Source organism: Stegostoma tigrinum, unplaced genomic scaffold (assembly GCF_030684315.1).
Source record: "Stegostoma tigrinum isolate sSteTig4 unplaced genomic scaffold, sSteTig4.hap1 scaffold_186, whole genome shotgun sequence".
NCBI classification, from domain to species: domain Eukaryota; kingdom Metazoa; phylum Chordata; class Chondrichthyes; order Orectolobiformes; family Stegostomatidae; genus Stegostoma; species Stegostoma tigrinum.
This window is the reverse complement of record NW_026728126.1, coordinates 281,021-303,158: the sequence shown is the minus strand read 5'-3', so window position 1 is coordinate 303,158 and position 22,138 is coordinate 281,021. Positions and strand designations below refer to the sequence as shown.

The 22,138-nt window shown below is 46.8% G+C and overlaps 1 long non-coding RNA gene across 3 annotated transcripts in view; it reads right to left on the bottom strand.

Annotated features, from left to right (window-relative positions):
* The window catches only part of LOC132207867 (uncharacterized), a 519,454-nt gene that overhangs the window by 220,046 nt on the left and 277,270 nt on the right, over positions 1-22,138 (bottom strand). The window contains exon 9 of one of the 3 annotated variants that reach the window (XR_009443926.1): positions 11,871-12,585. This is a non-coding gene — a long non-coding RNA (uncharacterized LOC132207867). Of the gene's footprint in view, positions 1-10,293; positions 12,586-22,138 lie in introns of those variants that run through there. The other 2 variants (XR_009443928.1, XR_009443927.1) reach the window with 2 other exon arrangements.

Genomic DNA, 22,138 nt, shown 5'->3' with positions numbered 1-22,138 from the left:
ATAATAAAATGTGAGGCTGGATGAACACAGCAGGCCAAGCAGCATCTCAGGAGCACAAAAGCTGACGTTTCGGGCCTAGACCCTTCATCAGAGAGGGGGATGGGGGGAGGGAACTGGAATAAATAGGGAGAGAGGGGGAGGCGGACCGAAGATGGAGAGTAAAGAAGATAGGTGGAGAGGGTGTAGGTGGGGAGGTAGGGAGGGGATAGGTCAGTCCAGGGAAGACGGACAGGTCAAGGAGGTGGGATGAGGTTAGTAGGTAGCTGGGGGTGCGGCTTGGGTGGGAGGAAGGGATGGGTGAGAGGAAGAACCGGTTAGGGAGGCAGAGACAGGTTGGACTGGTTTTGGGATGCAGTGGGTGGGGGGGGAAAGAGCTGGGCTGGTTGTGTGGTGCAGTGGGGGGAGGGGATGAACTGGGCTGGTTTAGGGATGCAGTGGGGGAAGGGGAGATTTTGAAACTGGTGAAGTCCACATTGATACCAGATGGCTGCAGGGTTCCCAGGCGGAATATGAGTTGCTGTTCCTGCAACCTTCGGGTGGCATCATTGTGGCAGTGCAGGAGGCCCATGATGGACATGTCATCAAGAGAATGGGAGGGGGAGTGGAAATGGTTTGCGACTGGGAGGTGCAGTTGTTTGTTACGAACTGAGCGGAGGTGTTCTGCAAAGCGGTCCCCAAGCCTCCGCTTGGTTTCCCCAATGTAGGGGAAGCCGCACCGGGTACAGTGGATGCAGTATACCACATTGGCAGATGTGCAGGTGAACCTCTGCTTAATGTGGAATGTCATCTTGGGGCCTGGGATGGGGGTGAGGGAGGAGGTGTGGGGACAAGTGTAGCATTTCCTGCGGTTGCAGGGGAAGGTGCCGGGTATGGTGGGGTTGGAGGGCAGTGTGGAGCGAACAAGGGAGTCACGGAGAGAGTGGTCTCTCCGGAAAGCAGACAGGGGAGGGGATGGAAAAATGTCTTGGGTGGTGGGGTCGGATTGTAAATGGCGGAAGTGTCGGAGGATAATGCGTTGTATCCGGAGGTTGGTGGGGTGGTGTGTGAGAACGAGGGGGATCCTCTTTGGGCGGTTGTGGCGGGGGCGGGGTGTGAGGGATGTGTCGCGGGAGATGCGGGAGACGCGGTCAAGGGCGTTCTCAATCACCGTGGGGGGAAAGTTGCGGTCCTTAAAGAACTTGGACATCTGGGATGTGCGGGAGTGGAATGTCTTATCGTGGGAGCAGATGCGGCGGAGGCGGAGGAATTGGGAATAGGGGATGGAATTTTTGCAGGAGGGTGGGTGGGAGGAGGTGTATTCTAGGTAGCTGTGGGAGTCGGTGGGCTTGAAATGGACATCAGTTACAAGCTGGTCGCCTGAGATGGAGACCGAGAGGTCTCCTGGTGTTTTGGTCAATACTAAGCTCTGAACTGATATTACTGAAGGGGTTTTCTGGTCATTGTGATGTTGCCGTTTGTGAGATCTCACTGTGCACAAATGGACTGCCGTGTTTCCACATTACGACAGTGACTCCAATTCTCAACTATTCTCTTGGCCAGAAGTTGTTTGGGATATCCTAAAGCTGTGAAATGCACAATGTTAAGAAAGAAAGCCTTCTCTTTCTTCCCTTTCATGGCCTCAGGACATTCCAAAGCACTTTACAGCCAATGAAGTATTTTGGCAGTCATCAGTTGGTAATACAGAACTTGAAAAAAATACATTTTGTTTATCCTTTTCATCTTGCACTTATTGGGGCAATTTGCAAGAAGTGAAGGGAAAAGCTGTACACAAAGAGAGTGCTGATTCATCTGGAAGTGGAACCACATCAATATTTAGGAACAGGTACAGCAAATGGTTGAAGTAAAGATGAATAAAGCAATTACAGTGGACTCTGAGGTGTTTCCACAGGGAAAACACCAGGACTCACTTCTTATTTACTGTAATAGTTGATCCTTTTACATTGTATTTGATGTGAATTGTCCTGTTAAGTGCAAGTTGAAAAACTGGAGCAAAATATGCCTTTTCTCAGCAGTATTCATATTTTGGAAGTGTAGTCACGATTGCAATGTCAGGAAATGCAGCAGTCAATTTAGGCACAGCAAGCTGCTACAGTTAACAAAGCAACAGCAAGAAAAAATCATTCCCTCCACCAGTGATGGGAAGTAGCAGCTGTGCACATCATCTACAAAATCCCCTGCATAAATTCACCAAGGCTCTTTAGAAACCAACACTTTCATAAATACTACCATCTAGAAGGATAAGGGCAGCAAATTTATGGGAATACCACCACCTGCAAGTTGCCCTCCAAGCCATGGTTCAAGAAGGCAGCTCACCAACACCTTGTCAAGGGCAGCTATGAGTGGGCAATAAATACTGGCCAGCCAGCAGCAGCTCCATTCTAAGAATGAATACAAAAAAACCCCAGGTAATTTATTCAGTGCCAGTTCTTCCTTTCTTTAATGACTATTTAAAGTCTCTATTGATGGTATAACTAAAGCAGCACAAGCGCTTGTTTCCAACTGCTGCATCAAACACATAGAGTTCAAAATGTGCAACCAGAATTAATGACTGAACAGGCAGCCAAGTCAATATTTAGGAATAGGTTAAGCAAGTGGTCAAAGTAAGGATGAATAAAGCATTCACTGGAACAGAGTGGGCACATGGGATTAAGACTCATGTCCATGTAGAGGGTAAAATCTTTATACAAAAACGTTGGTTAGAGTGAGTGGCAACTGTTTGCCTTTATTCACGTCTTTAATGGATTCTAAGGCATGTCTCAGAAACTGATACTGCAATAACAAGTAGATAGTAGCAAGGGGAAGAGGTAGGTTTTCATCAGACTGATGCTCTATGTCATTCGCGAAACTTCTGGAAGAGCTTTACATTCTACTTCAATATTCAAAGGGGAGACCAAAACCTCTCCAAAGTAACGCCACTGATTATATCAAATGATTATATCAAATATCACAAGGTACACACACACACACACACACACACACACACACAGTATCCATATTGTAATTTCCACGTCATTTTCATTGTGATTGTGTTGAAGGTCAAAAGGCATGGAATTGTCACAGCAAACCTCAAACTGCTGAAGTCTGGCAGAAATCCAAGAATCAGCCCAACTGAAATAAAATGCACCTTTCAATCTGTAAAGACATGTTACAGCACAGGAGTTGACATAGGTGCAGTTGGAATTTTGAGTTTTATCATTAAGAGAATAAAAATGTCTCATGATTTTAATTTGTCATACCAACTTGCAGAGAAATCATGTACTACACATCTGGCACGATAGTAAAATAACAGTGGGACACATAGATGCTCTACAATAGCGATAACAAGGTGTACAGCTGGATGTACACAGCAGGCCAAGCAACATCAGAGGAGCAGGAAGGCTGATGTTTCAAGCCAAGACCCTTCTTCAGAAATCTTTGACATGATTTTGGAGTATCGTGGAAATTTGTAGCAATGGAAGGAGAGCATTTGGCCCAGCGCATCTTTGCCAGCCAAATTAAAACTATCAAGTTGAATCCTCTTTTCCAGCTCTTGGCCCTCTACATTAACGTTAGTTCAAATACAGATCCAAGTTATTTTTAAACTCTAGCAGCTTTTATGTCTTCAGTTGCAAAACTTTATGGACCCTCTCGACACTCTAAATATTTTGTCTCATCCTCTCCTAAAAACACTGCTTCGTGTTTTTGGCTGCCAACTAAGTGACCACAGTCTCAGCCAAGAAACCAATCAGTCAGTACCTTGTATTATCATGGGAGGTGGAGACAGAACACTGGGCTTAGCCAGGATCTGTACTTCTATTAGCATTGCACACACCACACAGAGTTCCCAATTTAATAAAGAAAAGTTCTAATTATGTGGATTATGCTGGCAAAGTCACCATTTTATTGCCCATTTTTATGAACTATTTGCTATACTACTTCAGAAGGCAAGTAAGGGTCAACTGCCTCAGGGCTGAATGACACAAGACTCTGGGTTCCCCACCTCTTTGACTACAAGCACAGAGGTGGGGAAGTCTGCCAAGCTCTGCAACCATCTGATGGGTTGATTGCTCCGCTTATACATGAAGATGTCCTGCCTCAGAGAGATTCAGGCCAGTAAGAGATTGGCAGCATTCCAGCACTGTACCAGCAGCACCACCAGAAGACGTGATCATTACTGGTATTGCACTTGGGACTTAGACGATTGTTCCAGATTCAGCTCACCAAGTGAGAAGAATTGGTAGGCCCTAGTGAGGATATGTTGGGGAGTTGGGGTGTTGTCAGAATTTTGAAGACTGGTGATAAGCAAGGCATTACATATGATCCTCTAATGGGAGCATGGGCTAATTTAGAAGAGACAGTCACCATCTGCCACCCCACCCTCAAACCCAGCCCCAACACAGCTACCTGCTGGGTATTTGGCGTTAGGCCTCTCCAGCCATTTAAATCCCAATGATACCGCACCCTCCCACCTCGACTTATTGTCTAATAACAACAGCATGTATGCATCTTGCATTGGTAAAAGTAAAATGTCTCACAATATTTCATAGGAGGAATGATCTAATCAAACGTGACACTGGCGATATCAACACAGGTAACCGCTCTGGTATTTTATAACCAATAATGTAAAGGAGAACATGGTCGGGGGGGGGTGGTGGTAAAGGAGTGGTGAGGTTTATGGAAGAAATTCCAGAGCTTAAGGCATTGTCAGCTGAAGGCATGGTCACCAATTATGGAGCACCAATAGACACGAAGACAGACTTTGTGAAGCATGGAGATTTTCATTATCTGTCCCAAGGGAAATAGCATCATCATCACAGATATGATCATTATTGGTAAACATTGATACAGTGTTGCATTCAGTCAGTGAACTTAGAGAACCAATAGAGAGAAATCCAACAAATGCACAGGCCACACATTCAAAATCTAAACTCAACAGGGATCATGAGGTCAAAGGGAAAGTCAACCCACAAAGGTTCTCAACACCAGAGAATAAGCCAGAAAATTACAAATCAAAGTACTGTGTGTGACATGATAAATCAGTAAGAAACTATTTTTAAAGGGACATGGTGTCTTCTCCTCAAAGACTTCCACTGCATCCAACAATTGGAGTCTTGTAGAACACAACTACAGCAGCTCTTCATAACTGGATAGCAGAGCAGCGCATCTCCAGACTATGACAGAATCTCATCCTGGCAAATAATGCTTTTAGTTTATTCCATCATCCTTAATCACAATATGTTTTACTCATGTAGGAGCAAGTCACATCAAAATAAATTAACATTTTCCCACGATTTACTCACAGTGTACCCTTCAAATCCCATTATTCTTTTATTTTTAACAAAATATCTGGAGTGAAGCTTTAGGCAAATATAGAAATGAATAAGATTCCCCCTCCCACATTGTGGCGTACATTATCAAGTTTCCAGTTAAGCGATACATAAATGTTTCAGAACTCCTCACTGTGCCTTGTTCGGAAAGGGTTGCCTTTTCCTCCTCCTTGCAGCCAGGATAGCTGGGAGAGACATCACTCCTGCGTCTCAGACAATCTTTCCGAAAATACTGTTATTACTACATCATAGATCAGCCAGCTCGAGGTCTCCCCCGTTTAATCCTGGTTAATTTTAGAATTGAAATCTATCAATTAAAGCGTCTCCCAGCAAAACTGCTTCTAATTACCAGATCTGCAGCATCTATTGCTTTGTCATCAACAGGCACTTGTCAGCCCATCAATCAAGGGGTTAAATTTAAAATAGCCCCGGTTGTTTGGGGCGTGCGAGCCAGTGAGCATCCGGCAGTAAGGGAACAGCGTCAGAGGGCTGCAAGCTAACGGGGTCCGAATCATGTTGCCAAACCACTGCCCGGGTGTGGAGTCACTGCATTTGTCACATCCAAGTCCCCCCTCACGTCTCTAGGCTCTCTTTGCAACACAGCAACAACAACCTGCACAGAGTGGGTCAAACAAGATCTCCAGTTTGCACTTCCTCAGAAGCGAGACTCTGAGCTATTACCTTCTTGACAGCTTTCCACTAGAATTAGCTGTTTAACCATCTTAGTCACTGGCCTGATATTCTCTGGTCGGGCACTTTTTTTGCCGAAACAGAACAGTGCAAACCTCCAGAACCACCTTTCCCCTTATACTAACTGATTCTGTGCGTTGTATCTCAACCGTGGATTCGCTACAAACCATCTGCAATCTCTTGCCCGGTTGATAGGGAATCTAGGATTCCCAGTATTGACCTTATCTATCCTCAACGTCCAATCTGCGCTGTTAGGAGCAGAAAGCGCCGGCTTGTGAAGCTAAGGGATGCAGGGGAGCTGTCTGAGGGAGAGAGAACGCACTATTCAGGCTAATGCTACATTCCCACCGATTGCACTGTATCAAGAGTCACGAACAGCATCGGTCAAGATAGGAGAGCCCATATTGAACAACAGACCAAACTCCCTCCCCTCCTACTCCACAATAACAGGACATTTGCAAAACACACACACACAAAAAAACGCAGGCACATTCACATCAGCCAATGGAACGGTGTGTAAAGGGTACTCACTCGCTTTGCCTTGTTTCGGCCTTTGCAACAGCTTCTGCATTGCAGCTACATCTTCGGTTTTGACAGCTTGCAGTAATTCCTGATCTTTCTCCATGGCTTGTTGATGTGTGTGTGTGTGTGTGTGTGTGTGTTTATGTGCGTGTTTTTATATCCGATGCATCTTAGGTTTTAGGAGCTGAAGCGAGAGAGAGACACACACACACAGAGGGAGGAAGACTATGCCTGGCAGAGTGTGTGCATAGAGGCAGGGACAGGAGGAGAGCTACCGATGGGTGAAAGGCATAGACAGCCTCGTCTCTTGTATCACAAACCAAAACAGCTCTCTCTCCTAAAATAATAAAATGTGAGGCTGGATGAGCACAGCAGGCCGAGCAGCATCTCAGGAGCACAAAAGCTGACGTTTCGGGCCTAGACCCTTCATCAGAGAGGGGGACGGGGAGAGGGAACTGGAATAAATAGGGAGAGAGGGGGACGGGGAGAGGGAACTGGAATAAATAGGGAGAGAGGGGGAGGCGGACCGAAGGTGGAGAGGAGAGAAAAGGTCAGTCCAGGGAAGACGGACAGGTCAAGGAGGTGGGATGAGGTTAGTAGGTAGATGGGGGTGCGGCTTGGGGTGGGAGGAAGGGATGGCTGAGAGGAAGAACAGGTCAGGGAGGCAGAGACAGGTTGGACTGGTTTTGGGATGCAGTGGGTGGAGGGGAAGAGCTGGGCTGGTTGTGTGGTGCAGTGGGGGGAGGGGACGAACTGGGCTGGTTTAGGGATGCGGTGGGGGAAAGGGAGATTTAGCATCCCTAAACCAGCCCAGTTCGTCCCCTCCCCCCACTGCACCTCACAACCAGCCCAGCTCTTCCCCCCCACCCACTGCATCCCAAAACCAGTCCAACCTGTCTCTGCCTCCCTAACCGGTTCTTCCTCTCACCCATCCCTTCCTCCCCCCGACAAGCCGCACCTCCATCGACCTACTAACCTCATCCCACCTCCTTGACCTGTCCGTCTTCCCTGGACTGACCTATCCCCTCCCTACCTCCCCACCTATACTCTCCTCCCCACCTATCTTCTTTACTCTCCATCTTCGGTCCGCCTCCCCCTCTCTCCCTGTTTATTCCAGTTCCCTCTCCCCATCCCCCTCTCTGATGAAGGGTCTAGGCCCGAAACGTCAGCTTTTGTGCTCCTGAGATGCTGCTTGGCCTGCTGTGTTCATCCAGCCTCACATTTTATTATCTTGGAATTCTCCAGCATCTGCAGTTCCCATTATCTCAGCTCTCTCTCCCCTTCCCCACCCCGGATTATTGCAAATAAAAAGGACAACACAAAATTCTCCTTGCTGTCCTCCCCCGAGAGCCTGGTGGCTGCACTAAGTACACAGCGGCGATGCCATGGTTCTTCAGTCCGTCCTCACCCCCATCGCGTTTCGCAGCCGCTGCCTCACGCTCTCTCTCTCTCTCTCTCTCTCTCTCCACAAGTGCTGAGATCTGCTTTCAATGCTCCTACCCTGCCGCATGGCGGAGGAAGATTGTCCAGGAGCCAAATCATCACATCCCTCTCATACCAAATAGGACAGATCCTGGGCCAAGGCAGGTTTATTTCTGGAAGCGCTCTTAAAGGAAACCCCTACCAAAGAGTGCGTGTTGGGGGTGGGGTGGGGTGGGAAAGGGGTGGAACTGATCCTTTTAAAATCTCTGGTTTGTAACCATTTTCTGAAAATAACACCGCTTTGCTTTCTAACATCCCGCTAATCCTTCCCACCTTTGCAATATCTGTATTTATTGGTCGATAGACAAGAATTGAACAGGTGAAACTGCACATTTAAACATTATGCTCGTCACAATATTAACTGATGGAAATGGATGCTGTAACTTCAACTTGGCCGGGACTGTTCCAAACTCTCTATCATCCTGGATTAAGAACTGCAAGGTGATGCAGCGTTGGTACCTGGTCCCTTTTCACTGGGGGTTGCCAACCTGCTGTCTCAGGAGTCAGCATAACATTTGGCGATTGCAATTTTACGCTGCAAATAGCGCCAATTTGAAAATAATACCGGCGTCTCCGGGAGTGAATTAAACTTGGACAAGAAGCAAATGCGGCTTCCATCAATCATTCCACCCGCCACCACAGCCCTCTCCCACTTCTTACGCCCCTTCAATTATACTTAACACACAAATACAGCTCAATTCCGATTAGCACGTCTCGTTATTTTTTCACTCCCTTCCCCGCCATGTTAACCAGTTATCATTGAGCACCCTGGCTGGTTCCTTATCTGGTCAATCCATAATTGTACATCCCATCTCTGGTCTGGGATCAAGCTAGTTATTTGGGAATTATCTCCACACCTGTCTGAAAGGCAGCGTCTTGTTCTCCCTGGGTTATTTTTAATCTGGAAGCAATGCTAATGATGCTGTCTGACTTGGGGTCATGCTTGTCATCAAGATTTGTGTGTGCACTCTGCGCAGGGTGGCAATTAACTCGGAAATGTTTTCACCTAGCGGCTGAATGGCTCTAAGTGTCTGCACCCCTCTCATGTGCGTAAATTATCACCGACATGTAAATCTCTGATGGTTCTAATTTGGGATACCACATTATCAATGAGTTATTTTCCGTGTCTTAAGATCCAATAACGTCAGTATCCACTTGCCCACATCATTTGGATGCTTGAGATAGTCGCAGGTAACAGAGAAGGTTGAAAAGGACAAAGATGCTGTTGTGCTGTGCATGGGCTATCCAAAAGCATTTTGTACAATTTTTGAAGAAAATCTTAGAATGAAAGGGACAGCAGCAAAATGGATCCAAAATTGTCTGAGGGATAAGAAAGAGAGTGTAATATAACAAAGTGTGTAGCTGGATGAACACAGCAGGCCAAGCAGCATCTCAGGAGCACCAAAGCTGACGTCAGCTGCTGTGCTCCTGAGATGCTGCTCAGCCTGCTGTGCTCATCCAGCTACACACTTTGTTATCCTGGATTCTCCAGCATCTGCAGTTCCCATTATCTCTGATCACAAGAAAGAGAGTGTGATGGGTGTTTTTCTGATTGAGAGGATGTTTGTTGTGGAGTTCCCCTGAAGCTGGTATTGAGACCCTTGCTTTCCTGATACGGACATAAATGATCTAGGCTTGGGTGTGCAGGGGACAACATTGTACTGTGCAGATGACACAAAACTCCAATGTACTGCGACCTGTTATGAGACATAGAGTCATAGAAATGTACAGCACAGTCGTTGGTCCATTTCATGGGCGCCATTAGACTTTCATTCCTGGGTGTTGTTTTTAAATTGAAATTGGATTCAAACATGCGTCATGGTGAAAGTTGATTCTGATTACCTGAATCTCCGGATTACTAGTCCAGTGATGTTGTCACAACGCCTCCATTTATAAGAATGATTCTCAGGGATGAGAAACTCAGTTATGAGGATTTTTTCAAGGGACTGGGACTGCTTTCCTTGGAAACTTGATAGAAACTTTCCAAAACCATGAGTGCTCAGGAGAAAGCAGATAGGAATAAAATGCTTCAGAGATAGTAGGAACTGCAGATGCTGGGGAATCTGAGATAACAAGGTGCTGAGCTGGATGAACGCAGCAGGCCCAGCTGCATCAGAGGAGCAGGAAGGCTGACATTTCAGGCCTAGACCCTTCTTCATTTTTCTGACGAAAGTTCAGAAAGCTCTTCATCCAGTTGTACACCTTGTTATCTAGGAATAAAATGTTCCCACTCCTAAAATGAATCTAGAACCAGAGGGCACAGTTTCAAAGATGCTAACAAAAGAAGCAAATGGGCAGTGAGAAAAAATACTTTATTCAGCCAGTGAGTGATCTGGGCCTGGAATCCACTGCCCCGAAATGTGGTGGTGGCAGATTCGGCGAAGGCACGCAAGAGGGATGGTTACTTAAACAGAAAAAAAAATACATGCAGGGTTTTTGGAAAAAGGTAGAAGATTGGCCTTAAATTAGAGTGCTCAGAGAGCTTGGCAAGTATGATGGGCTGAATGTCTTCCTTCTGCGTTGTAGCAATTCTGCGTTTCTGCCAGGTTCACTCTTCTGTTGTGGGCAGTGATGGATGGCATTTTTGCAGGCAATCACGTAGGTGCTGGATTTTGTACATGACGGGTAGAATTTAACACCCCTCTCTTTATGCGGGGTTTGAGCTGGAGAGTGTAAGTACGGACCTGACTGTCTTTCAAGTTTTACCCTGATGCAGTCTCGATTGGGAAGGCTGGTAAATGGTCTTTACTCCCCTGAGTGGGCAATTAATAACTGAGGCTGAACAAATATCACACAGAAAGTTTGAGAAGTAAAACTCTTAATTATAGAATCCCTACAGTGTACAATCAGACCCTTTGACCCAACATTGACCTTTGCAGCATTCCACCCACACCCATTCCACTATAACCCACCTAACCCACACATACCTGGACACTCTTAGCAACTTAGCATGGCCAAGCCATCTAACCTGCACATCTTTGGACTGTGGGAGGAAACTGGAGCACCCAGAGGAAACCCATGCAGACATATACAGAATGTGCAAACTCCACACAGACAGTCACCTGAGGTTGGAATTGAACCTGGGTCCCTGGAGCTGTGAGGCAGCAGTGCTAACCATTGATCCGCCATGCCATATTAGTAGCGATGGCAAACAGATAGCACCTGACTACCTTTTCTTACAACCTCCTGATTCCCTGGCCAGAAAACCTCTCCCACGACCCCAATTTGTTCATGACTCACTAATAGCATTGGATTAATTGCAGTACCAGCATCAGCCACCCTTCCTGGTGGCACCACCTGCAATGGCGAGACACTAGTCTCTGTTTGGCCAGCATCTCTCAGTGAGTGGGGTTTTAGCCACAGACTGCCCCCGAATGGTAAGTGCTCGGTTGGCACTTCATTCACTGGAACTTTCCTGACACGGTAACCTGGGGTTTCTGTCAGTTCTCCAAGTGCTAGGTATAATCCCTGTCATCTGATTCACATTCTGATGGAAGTATGCGTAATGCTGCTTGGATGCTAATGGTATATGTTTTGACCTCAGTATTCCAGTTACAATCCTCTCTTCATCCAGTGCAGTGAGGATAGAGATATCACCAACGACTTACAGGTTAGATGCAAGTGGATTTCCGCTGACTCTTGTAAAAGTGTTTAGTGGTTTTCAGAGCTGTTTAAGCCAGCTGAAATCTCTCAGGAATGGGGAAGCATTCCCTGACTGTGAGGATACTGCACAAGTCAACAACAGGGCTACAGTCGTGGCTATCCCCTCAGACAAGCATGACTGAGAGAATGGACAGAAATCACACAGAGCAGGACAGGTGACTGGAATAAGGTGAATGATGAAGGAGACAACGATTCTCAGTGGGATACCTGAATCTCCAGAGTCTGAATGGAGCCATTTTTCCCGTCGTGAAGAACTGTGCGTGAGCTTTCACCTTAGTACAGACATCCTCACTGGAATTGATCACTTCTGAAACTGTAACTACAACCTCCAAGCAGGGTCACAAGGTCATGGCCAGAGGATGGGAAGATTCCAGGCTGGCCCAAAGATTACTTGCAAAATTTTCCAGCTTGTCATTTTTCCTGTTCCCATAAGGACCTGTAATGGGAATCAAAATTACATGAAAATCAAGTACATTTCAGTTTTCCTTGTCAGAGAGCAGCAGGATACTGAACAGAAGACTTTGTAATAATTCTTCAATATTCTGCCCTGCCATCCTCATTTGAACAACTTGAAGTAATGAGGAGGTGACAAGAGCCTTTGTTTGATGACGTGGTCCATATGGGAGTGTGTATTACACACTCAGAGGGGCTGCATAAAGTACCACAGGAAATGTAATGGTGCAGACCACTGGAGTAGTTCAATGTTGCTTCTGCTGCCTGGAGCACTCTGGGGCAGTCCTGCAGTACAGAGAAGGGCCGGTGTCGTCATGATTCTTGATAGTCTCCAACCTTGGCATCATGAGGGTACGCTGTCGCTGCCAGTGATCGGGCACCAGCTGAGAAAGAGGAGGAGTTGGAAGCAGTGACGAGGTAACCATTGCAGCTTTTTTGTTGCCAGACTTTCTGTGATCCACTCGACCAACTGTAATACAGGTAAATGTAAGCTCAAATTCCACTAACAAGGCTGAACCTTCCCTCTCCTTGGCTGTTGACTACCACTGCACCACTTGTCTACAAACAACAGTAAATGCCATCACAATATCGATATTTCAAAACAATAATGTTGAACAATCTATGCCATAATGCATGCAAATATCAACTGCCCTCATTTATTTCCTTCATACCAGTATTACAGGTGCCTTTTTCTTGCTTAATGCTCCCACAGAGTGCGATCCCTGTGACTGTGGCACTGCAGGTGAAAGCTGATGATTTTTATTGTGTTTATCCTGAGTAACTCTAGCTCCAGAAGGGCCCACCCACGACTGTACCACAACAGCTTCTGCTTTTTCTGGAGCAGAGATACCAATCATGACTCAATCTGTAACTGTTCCCATCAGGTTGGCCACAACTCAGTGCTGGAGTGGATGGGTTCCAAACACTGCGCCAGATTGAAGCCAGAGTCTTTCCTGCTCCGTGACATTAATGGCAGGCTTTCTAACCTGCCAATGCACCAATCCTTCTTCTGTCGGCCACCCCATCCCCATTGCAGTTCTCATCTGAATCCCCTGTAGCTGAAATGGAGTGTGACTTCATCCTCTGGTGAACTGGCACCAATTCCTTGAGACCTCACTGCAGGTCACTCATGCTCAGTGTACGAAATGAGGAATAACTGGTTGAGGAAAGAAATTCCAGTGTTAGTACCTTGGCAGCTCACAGCAATGCCACCTGTGAGCTAACTACAACTGGAAATGTTCAGGAATGAGTTAGTGTAAGACTGTAGATAGCTCTGAAAACTAGGAGACTGGAGGGGATTACAGAGATTAGGGGAGGGATTCAAGACCGTGGAGGGATTTGAAACCGAAACTAGAGTTTATTAATTAATATTAAAATTGAGGATTTGCTGAACTTGGAATTGATGCAGGTCAAGGGGCACAGGATGTGCTATGAACGGTTAACATAAACAGCAGAAGACCCTGATTTTATCGAGAATAGAAAGCGGGAGGTGCGCAGGGTGCATTGGAATAATTAAGTGCAAAGGGACCAATTGCAAGAAAGTCTGTTTCAGCAACAAATAAACTGGGATTGGAACAAAGTAAGATGTTACAACAGCATTCGTTTGATCGTTCTTTGTGAAAGGGGTGGGGAGCGGTTGTGAGGAAAGAAGGGGTGAGGGCAGGACATTTCCATAATTCTTCTTTCTTTCAATTAGAGTTTCTTTATTTAGTTTTACTGTCTTCTGTCCCTGTAGAGTGCACTGGGTTAATGGCAGGAAATGTACAAGGAGAAGTCCCCTCAGTGACAGCCAACTGTGTGAGAGCTATTAAAAGAGGAATTACTAAATAATGGTTACTAAATCTGGAGAACTATGATTTTGTTTACTAATGAGATTTATCAGCTCTGGTTTCTTTCAGTTGACAGCAAGAGGTTTGTTGATGAATCTCTAACATTCACAGCTTTGACTTTCAACCAACTTTCCACAAGGGGTGGGGGGGGGGGGGGGTTCGTGAATGGAAGGAGCTGCCAACAGATGTGGTCGAGGCAGATAAAATTGCTGTATTTAAAAGACATTTGGACAGGTACACAATTAGGAAAGGTTTAGACGGATACCAAACACAGGCAAATGGGACCGGTTAAGTTTGGGACACCTGATCAGTACAGATGATTGGGACTGAAGGTCCTCATTCTGTGCTGTATGACTCTATGAATCTATGATTGAAGAGCTAACTAGGTGTGTGCATGAGGGCAATGCATTTGATACAGTCTACTTGGGCATCAGCAAAGCTTTTGACAAGATCCCCCATTTGAAGACTGTTAGAACAGGAAACAGTCCATGGGATCCGAGGACACATGTGCACAGGAAATCATAACTCGTAATTTGATTGAGTTTTTTAAAGTAGTAATCAAGAGCATTGACTAAGGCAGAAAGATGGACGCATACGGGCTTCAGTAAGGCGTTCAAGAAGGTTCCTCACGGTACTCCAAGAGGGAAGTTAAATCACACGGAGCACAGGGAGAGCTAGCCATAGAACATAGAACATTACAGCACAGTACAGGCCCTTCGGCCCTCGATCTTGTGCCGACCTGTCATGCCGATCTCAAGCCCATCTAACCTGCACTATTCCATGTACGCCCATATGCTTATCCAATGGCGACTTAAATATACCTAAAGTTGGCAAATCTACGACCGTTGCAGGCAAAGCGTTCCATTCCCTTACTACTCTCTGAGTAAACAAACTACCTCTGACATCTGTCCTATATCTTTCACCCCTCAATTTAAAGCTATACCCCCTCGTGTTCGCCGTCACCATCCGAGGAAAAAGGCTCTCCCTATCCACCCTATCTAACCCTCTGATTATTTTATATGTCTCAATTAAGTCACCTCTCAACCTTCTTCTCTCGAATGAAAACAGCCTCAAGTCCCTCAGCCATTCATTCTAAGACCTTCCCTCTATACCAGGCAACATCCTAGTAAATCTCCTCTGCACCCTTTCCAAAGCTTCCACATCCTTCTTATAATGCGGTGACCAGAACTGCACACAATACTCCAAGTGCGGCCGCACCAGAGTTTTGCACAGCTTCACCATAACCTCTTGGTTCCGGAACTCGATCCCTCTATTAATCAAAGCTAAAACACTGTATGCCTTCTTAACAGCCCTGTCAACCTGGGTGGCAACTTTCAAGGATCTGTGTTCATGGACACCAAGATCTCTCTGCTCATCTATACTACTAAGCATCTTACCATTAGCCCTGTACTTTGCCTTCTGGTTACTCCTACCAAAGTGCATCACCTCACACTTGTCTGCATTAAACTCCATTTGTCACCTCTCAGACCAGCTCTGCAGCTTATCGATGTCCCTCTGCAACCAATCCTTTGTCACTATCCACAACTCCACCTATCTTAGTGTCGTCTGCAAATTTACTAACCCATCCTTCTACGCCCTCATCCAGGTCATTTATAAAAATGACAAACAGCAGTGGACCCAACACCCACCCCTGCGGTACACCACCAGTAACTGGTCTCCAGGATGAAAGTTTCCATTCAACTACCACGCTCTGTCTTCTTTCAGCAAGCTAATTTCCGATCCAAACTGCCATATCTCCCACAATTCCATTCCTCTGCATTTTGTACAATAGTCTGTTATGCGGAACCTTATTGAACGCCTTGCTGAAATCCATATACTCCACATCAACCGGTTTACTCTCATCCACCTGTTTGGTCACCTTCTCAAAGAACTCAATAAGGTTTGTGAAGCACGACCTTCCCTTCACAAAACCGTGCTGACTATCCCGAATCAATTTATTCTTTTCTAGATGATTGTAAATCCTATCCCATATAACCTTTTTCAACACTTTACCGACAACTGAGGTAAGGCTCACTGGCCGATAATTACCAGGGTTGTCTCTACTCCCCTTCTTGAACAGGGGAACCACAATTGCTATCCTCCAGTCATCTGGCACTATTCCTGTAGACAATGATGAGTTAAAGATCAATGCCAAAGGCTCGGCAATCTCCTCCCTGGATTCTCAGAGGATCCGAGGATAAATCCCATCCGGCCCAGGGGACATAGCTATCTTCACCCTCTGTAGGATTTCAAAAACCTCTTCCTTGTGAGCCTCAATCCCACTTAGTCCAGTAGCCTGTATGTCTGTATTCTCCTCGACAACATTGTGGTTTTCTAGAGTGAATACTGTTGAAAAATATTCATTTAGCGCTTCCCCTATCTCAACTGACTCCACACACAACTTACCACTACTATCCTTGATTGGGCCTCATCTTACTTTTGTCATTCTCTTATTCCTTAAATACCGAGAGAAAGCCTGAGGGTTTACCCTGATCCTATCCGCCAACAACTTCTCATGTCTCCTCCTGGATCTTCTGAGCTCTCTCTTTCGGTCTTTCCTGGCTACCTTGTAACCCTCAAGCACCCTAACTGAGCCTTCACATCTGAAAGTAACAGAAGCATTCTTCTTCCTCTTGACCAGAGATTCCACTTCCTTCGTAAACCACGGCTCCCGCACCCTACAGCTTCCTCCCTGCCTGACAGGTACATACTTAACTAGGACACACAGGAGCTTTTCCTTGAATAAGCTCCACATTTCTATTGTGCCCATCCACTGCAGTTTCCTTCCCCATCCTATGCTCCCTAAATCTTGCATAATCTCTTCGTAATTGCCTTTCCGCCAGCTATAACTCTTGCACAGTGGTGTACACCTATCCCTTTCCATCACTGAAGTAAACATAACAGAATTGTGATCGCTATCACCAAGGTGATCAACGACTTTGAAATCTAACACCTGGCCAGGATCATCACCCAGTACTGATGTGGTCACTGCACCCCAATTCCATCAGTCACTGCATCCCATTTCACTCAGTCACTGTATCCCGTTTCTCACTGAGGCTGCATTCAATTTCCGTCAATCACTGCATCCCATTTCCGTCAGTCAAGGCATCCCATTTCCCATAGTCACTGCATCCCATTTCACTCAGTCACTGCATCTCCTTCACCATAGTCACTGCATTCCATTTCCATCAGTCACTGTTTCCCGTATCTCACAGGCGCTGCATTCAATTTCCCACACTCACTGCATCCCATTTCCCATAGTCACAGCATCTCCTTTCCCTCAGTCTCTGCATCGCATTTCACTCAGTCAATGCTTCCCATGTCCCACAGTCACTGCATCCCATTTCTCTCTGTCACTGCATCTCATTTCCCTCAGTCACTGCATCTCATTTCACTCAGGCACTGTATCCCATTTCCCTCACTCACTGGACCCCAAGTCCGCTTGGGCACTGCATCCCCATGAACTCAGTCACTCCTTCCCAGGACCTCAGTCACTGCATCCCATTTCCATCAGGTACTGCATCACATTTCCATCAGACACTACAGCTCATGTCACTCTGTCACTGCATCCCATTTCCCTCAGTCACTGCATCTCCTTCACCACAGTCACTGCATCCCATTTCACGCAGTCACTGCATCACATTTCACTCAGTCACTGCATCGTATTTTACTCAGTCACTGCATCCCATTTCACTCAATCACTGCATCTCCTTCACCACAGTCACTGCGTCCAATTTCCATCAGTCACTGTTTCCCGTATCTCACAGACGCTGCATTCAATTTCACACCCTCACTGCATCCCATTTCCCATCGTCACAGCATCACCTTTCCCTCAGTCTTTGCATTGCAATTCACTCAGTGATTGCATCCCATTTCACTCAGTCACTGCATCCCATTTCCGTCAGTCACTGCATTCCATTTCACTCAGCCACTGCATCCCATTTCACTCGGTGACTGCATCACAGTTTTCTCAGTGACTGAATCACAGTACACTCAGTGAGTGCATCATATTTCACTCAGTGATGGAATCACATTTCACTGAGTCACTGTGTCCCATTTCACGCAGTCACTGCATCCCATTTCACGCAGTAACTGCATCGCATTTCATGCAGTCACTGCATCGCAATTCACGCAGTCACTGCATCACATTTCACTCAGTCACTGCATCCCAATTCACTCCATCACTGCATCTCCTTCACCACAGTCACAGCATCCCATTTCCATCAGTCACTGGTTCCCGTATCTCACAGACGCTGCATTCAATTTCCGACACTCAATGTATCCCATTTCCCATAGACACAGCATCTCCTTTCCCACAGTCTCCGCATCTCATTTCAATCAGTAAGTGCATCCTACTTCCCAAAAATAGTGCATCCCATTTTGCTCAGTCACTGCATCTCATTTCACTCGGTCACTGCATCCCATTTCCCTCAGTCACTGCATCTCATTTCCGTCAGTTACTGCAGACCATTTCCATCAAACAATGCATCTCATTACACTCAGTGACTGCAGCTCATGTCACTCTGTCACTGCATCCAATTTCCATCAGTCAGTTCATCTCATTTCACTCATTCACTGCATCGCATTTCACTCAGTCACTGCATCCCATTTCACTCAGTCGCTGCATCCCCTTCACCACAGTCACTGCATCCCATTTCCATCAGTCACTGTTTCCCGTATCTCACAGACAGTGCATTCTCAGCTTCTCATTTCACTCAGTGACTGCAGCTCATGTCACTCTGTCACTGCATCCCATTTCACTCAGTCACTGCATCCCATTTCACTCAGTCACAGCATCCCATTTCACTCAGTCACAGCATCCCATTTCACTCAGTCACTGCATCCCATTCCACTCAGTCACTGCATCCCATTCCACTCAGTCACTGCATCCGATTTCACTCAGTCAGCACGTCACATTTCACTCAGGCACTGTATCCCATTTCCCTCACTCACTGCACCCCAAGTCCGCTTGGGCACTGCATCCCCATGAACTCAGTCACTCCTTCCCTGTACCTCAGTCACCGCATCCCATTTCCCTCTGGTACTGCATCACATTTACATCAGACACTGCAGCTCATGTCACTCTGTCACTGCATCCAATTTCCCGCAATCACTGCATCCCATTTCACTCAGTCACTTCATCCCATGTCCCTCAGTCACTGCATCCAATGTCCCTCAGTCACTGCATCCCATTTCACTCAGTCACTGCATCCCATTTCACTCAGTCACTGCATCCCATTTGAAGCAGTCACTGCATCCCATTTCACTCAATCACTGCATCTCCTTCACCACAGTCACTGCATCCCATTCCCCACAGAAATGGCATCCCATTCACTTGAGTCTTAGAATCCCAGTTTCCACAGCCACTGCATCCCATTTCACACAGCCAGTGCATCCCATTTCACACAGCCACTGCATCCCATTTCACACAGCCACTGCATCCCATTTCACACAGCCACTGCATCCCATTTCACTCAATGCTTCACTTTACACACAGTCAAGGCATCCCTTTCCATCAGTCACTGCGTCCCATTTCCTCAGTCACTGCATCTCCTTTCCACAGTCACGGCAATCCCATTTCACTCAGTCACTGCATCCCATTTCACAGAGTCACTGCATCTCCTTTCCATCAGTCACTGCGTCCCATTTCACTCAGTCACTGCGTCCCATTTCACTCAGTCACTGCATCCCATTGCCCTCAGTCACTGCATCCTATTTCACTCAGTAACTGCATCCCATTACCCTCAGTCACTGCATCCCATTTCACTCAGTCACTGCATTCCATTTCACTCAGTCACTGCATCCCATTACCCTCAGTCACTGTATCCCATTAACTTCAGTCGCAGGATCCCATTTCAAACAAACACTGCATCCCATTTCCGTCAGTCACTGCATACCATTTCCATCAGTCACTGCATCCCAGTTCACTCAGTCTCGGCATCTCATTTCCCTCAGTGACTGCATCCCCTTTCCACAGTCACGGCAATCCCATTTCACTCAGTCACTGCATCCCATTTCACAGAGTCACTGCATCTCCTTTCCATCAGTCACTGCGTCCCATTTCACTCAGTCACTGCGTCCCATTTCCTCAGTCACTGCAACTCCTTTCCACAGTCACGGCAATCCCATTTCACTTAGTCACTGCATCCCGTTTCACTCAATCACTGCATCCCATTTCCCACTGTCACTGCATCCCATTTCCCAGTCACTGCATCCCATTTCCCTCAGTCACTGCATACCATTGCCCTCAGTCACTGCATCCCATTTCACTCAGTCACTGCATCCCATGACCCTCAGTCACTGCATCCCATTAACTTCAGTCGCAGGATCCAATTTCAAACAGACACTGCATCACATTTCCGTCAGTCACTGCATCCCATTTCCCTCATTCACTGCATGCCATTTACATCAGTCACTGCATCTCATTTCACTCAGACACTGCATCCCATTTCCCTCAGTCACGACATCCCATTTCACTCAGTCACTGCATCCCATTACCCTCAGTCACTGCATCCCATTAACGTCAGTCGCAGGATCCAATTTCAAACAGACACTGCATCCCATTTCCGTCAGACACTGCATGCCATTTCCATCAGTCACTGCATCCCATTTCCCTCAGTCACTGCAACCCATTTCCCTCAGTCACTGCAACCCATTTCCCTCAGTCACTGCATCCCATTTTATTCGCCACTGGATCTCATTTCACGCAGTCACAGCATCACATTCCACTCAGTCACTGCATCCCATTCCACTCAGTCACTGCATCCCATTTCCCTCAGTCACTGCATCACATTTCCCTCAGTCACTGCATCCCATTTCCTCAGTCACTGCATCCCATTTCCTCAGTCACGGCAATTCCATTTCACTCAGTCACTGTGTCCCATTTCACTCAGTCACTGCGTCCCATTTCCATCAGTCACTGCGTCCCATTTCCCACTGTCACTGCATCCCATTTCCCAGTCACTGCGTCCCATTTCCCTCAGTCATTGCGTCCCATTTCCCTCAGTCACTGCATCCCATTTCCCTCAGTCACTGCATCCCATTGCCCTCAGTCACTGCATCCCATTGCCCTCAGTCACTGCATCCCATTGTCCTCAGTCACTGCATCCCATTGTCCTCAGTCACTGCATCCCAATGTCCTCAGTCACTGCATCCCATTTCACTCAGTCTCTACATCCCATTTCACTCATTCACTGCATCCCATTACCCTCAGTCACTGCATCCCATTAACTTCAGTCGCAGGATCCCATTTCAAAAAGGCACTGCATACCATTTCCATCAGTCACTGCATCCCATTTCACTCAGCCACTGCATCCCATTTCACTCAGCCACTGCATCCCATTTCACTCAGCCACTGCATCCCAGTTCACATAGTCACCGCATCCCAGTTCACACAGTCACCACATCCCAGTTCACAAAGTCACCGCATCCCATTTCCGTCAGTCACTGTATCCGATTTCTATCAGTCACCGCGCATTTCACTCATTCACTGCATCTCATTTCACTCATGCACGGCATCCCATTTCACGCAGTCACTGCATCGCATTTCATTCAGTCACTGCATCCCATTTGACTCAGTCACTGCAACCCATTTCACTCAGTCAGTGCATCCCATTTCACATAGGCACTGTATCCCATTTCCCTAAGTAAGTGCATCCCAAGCCCGCTCAGGCACTGCATCCCTATTAACTCAGTCACTCCTTCCCAGTACCTCCGTCACTGTGTCCCATTTCACTCAGTCACTGCGTCCCATTTCCATCAGTCACTGCATCCCATTTCCTACAGTCACTGCATCCCATTTCCCAGTCACTGCATCCCATTTCCCAGTCACTGTATCCCATTTCCCTCAGACACTGCATCCCATTGCCCTCAGACACTGCATCCCATTGCCCTCAGTCACTGCATCCCATTGTCCTCAGTCACTGCATCCCATTTCCCTCAGTCACTGCATCCCATTTCACTCAGTCACTGCATCCCATTTCACTCAGTCACTGCATCCCATTTCACTCAGTCACTGCATCCCATTTCGCTCAGACACTGCATCCCTTTTCCGTCAGTCACTCCATCCCATTTCCCTCAGTCGCAGCATCCTATACCCCTCAGACACTGCATTTCCTTTCCTTAAGACACTGCATCGCATTTCACTCAGTCACTGCATCCCATTTCACTCAGTCACTGCATCCATTTCCATCA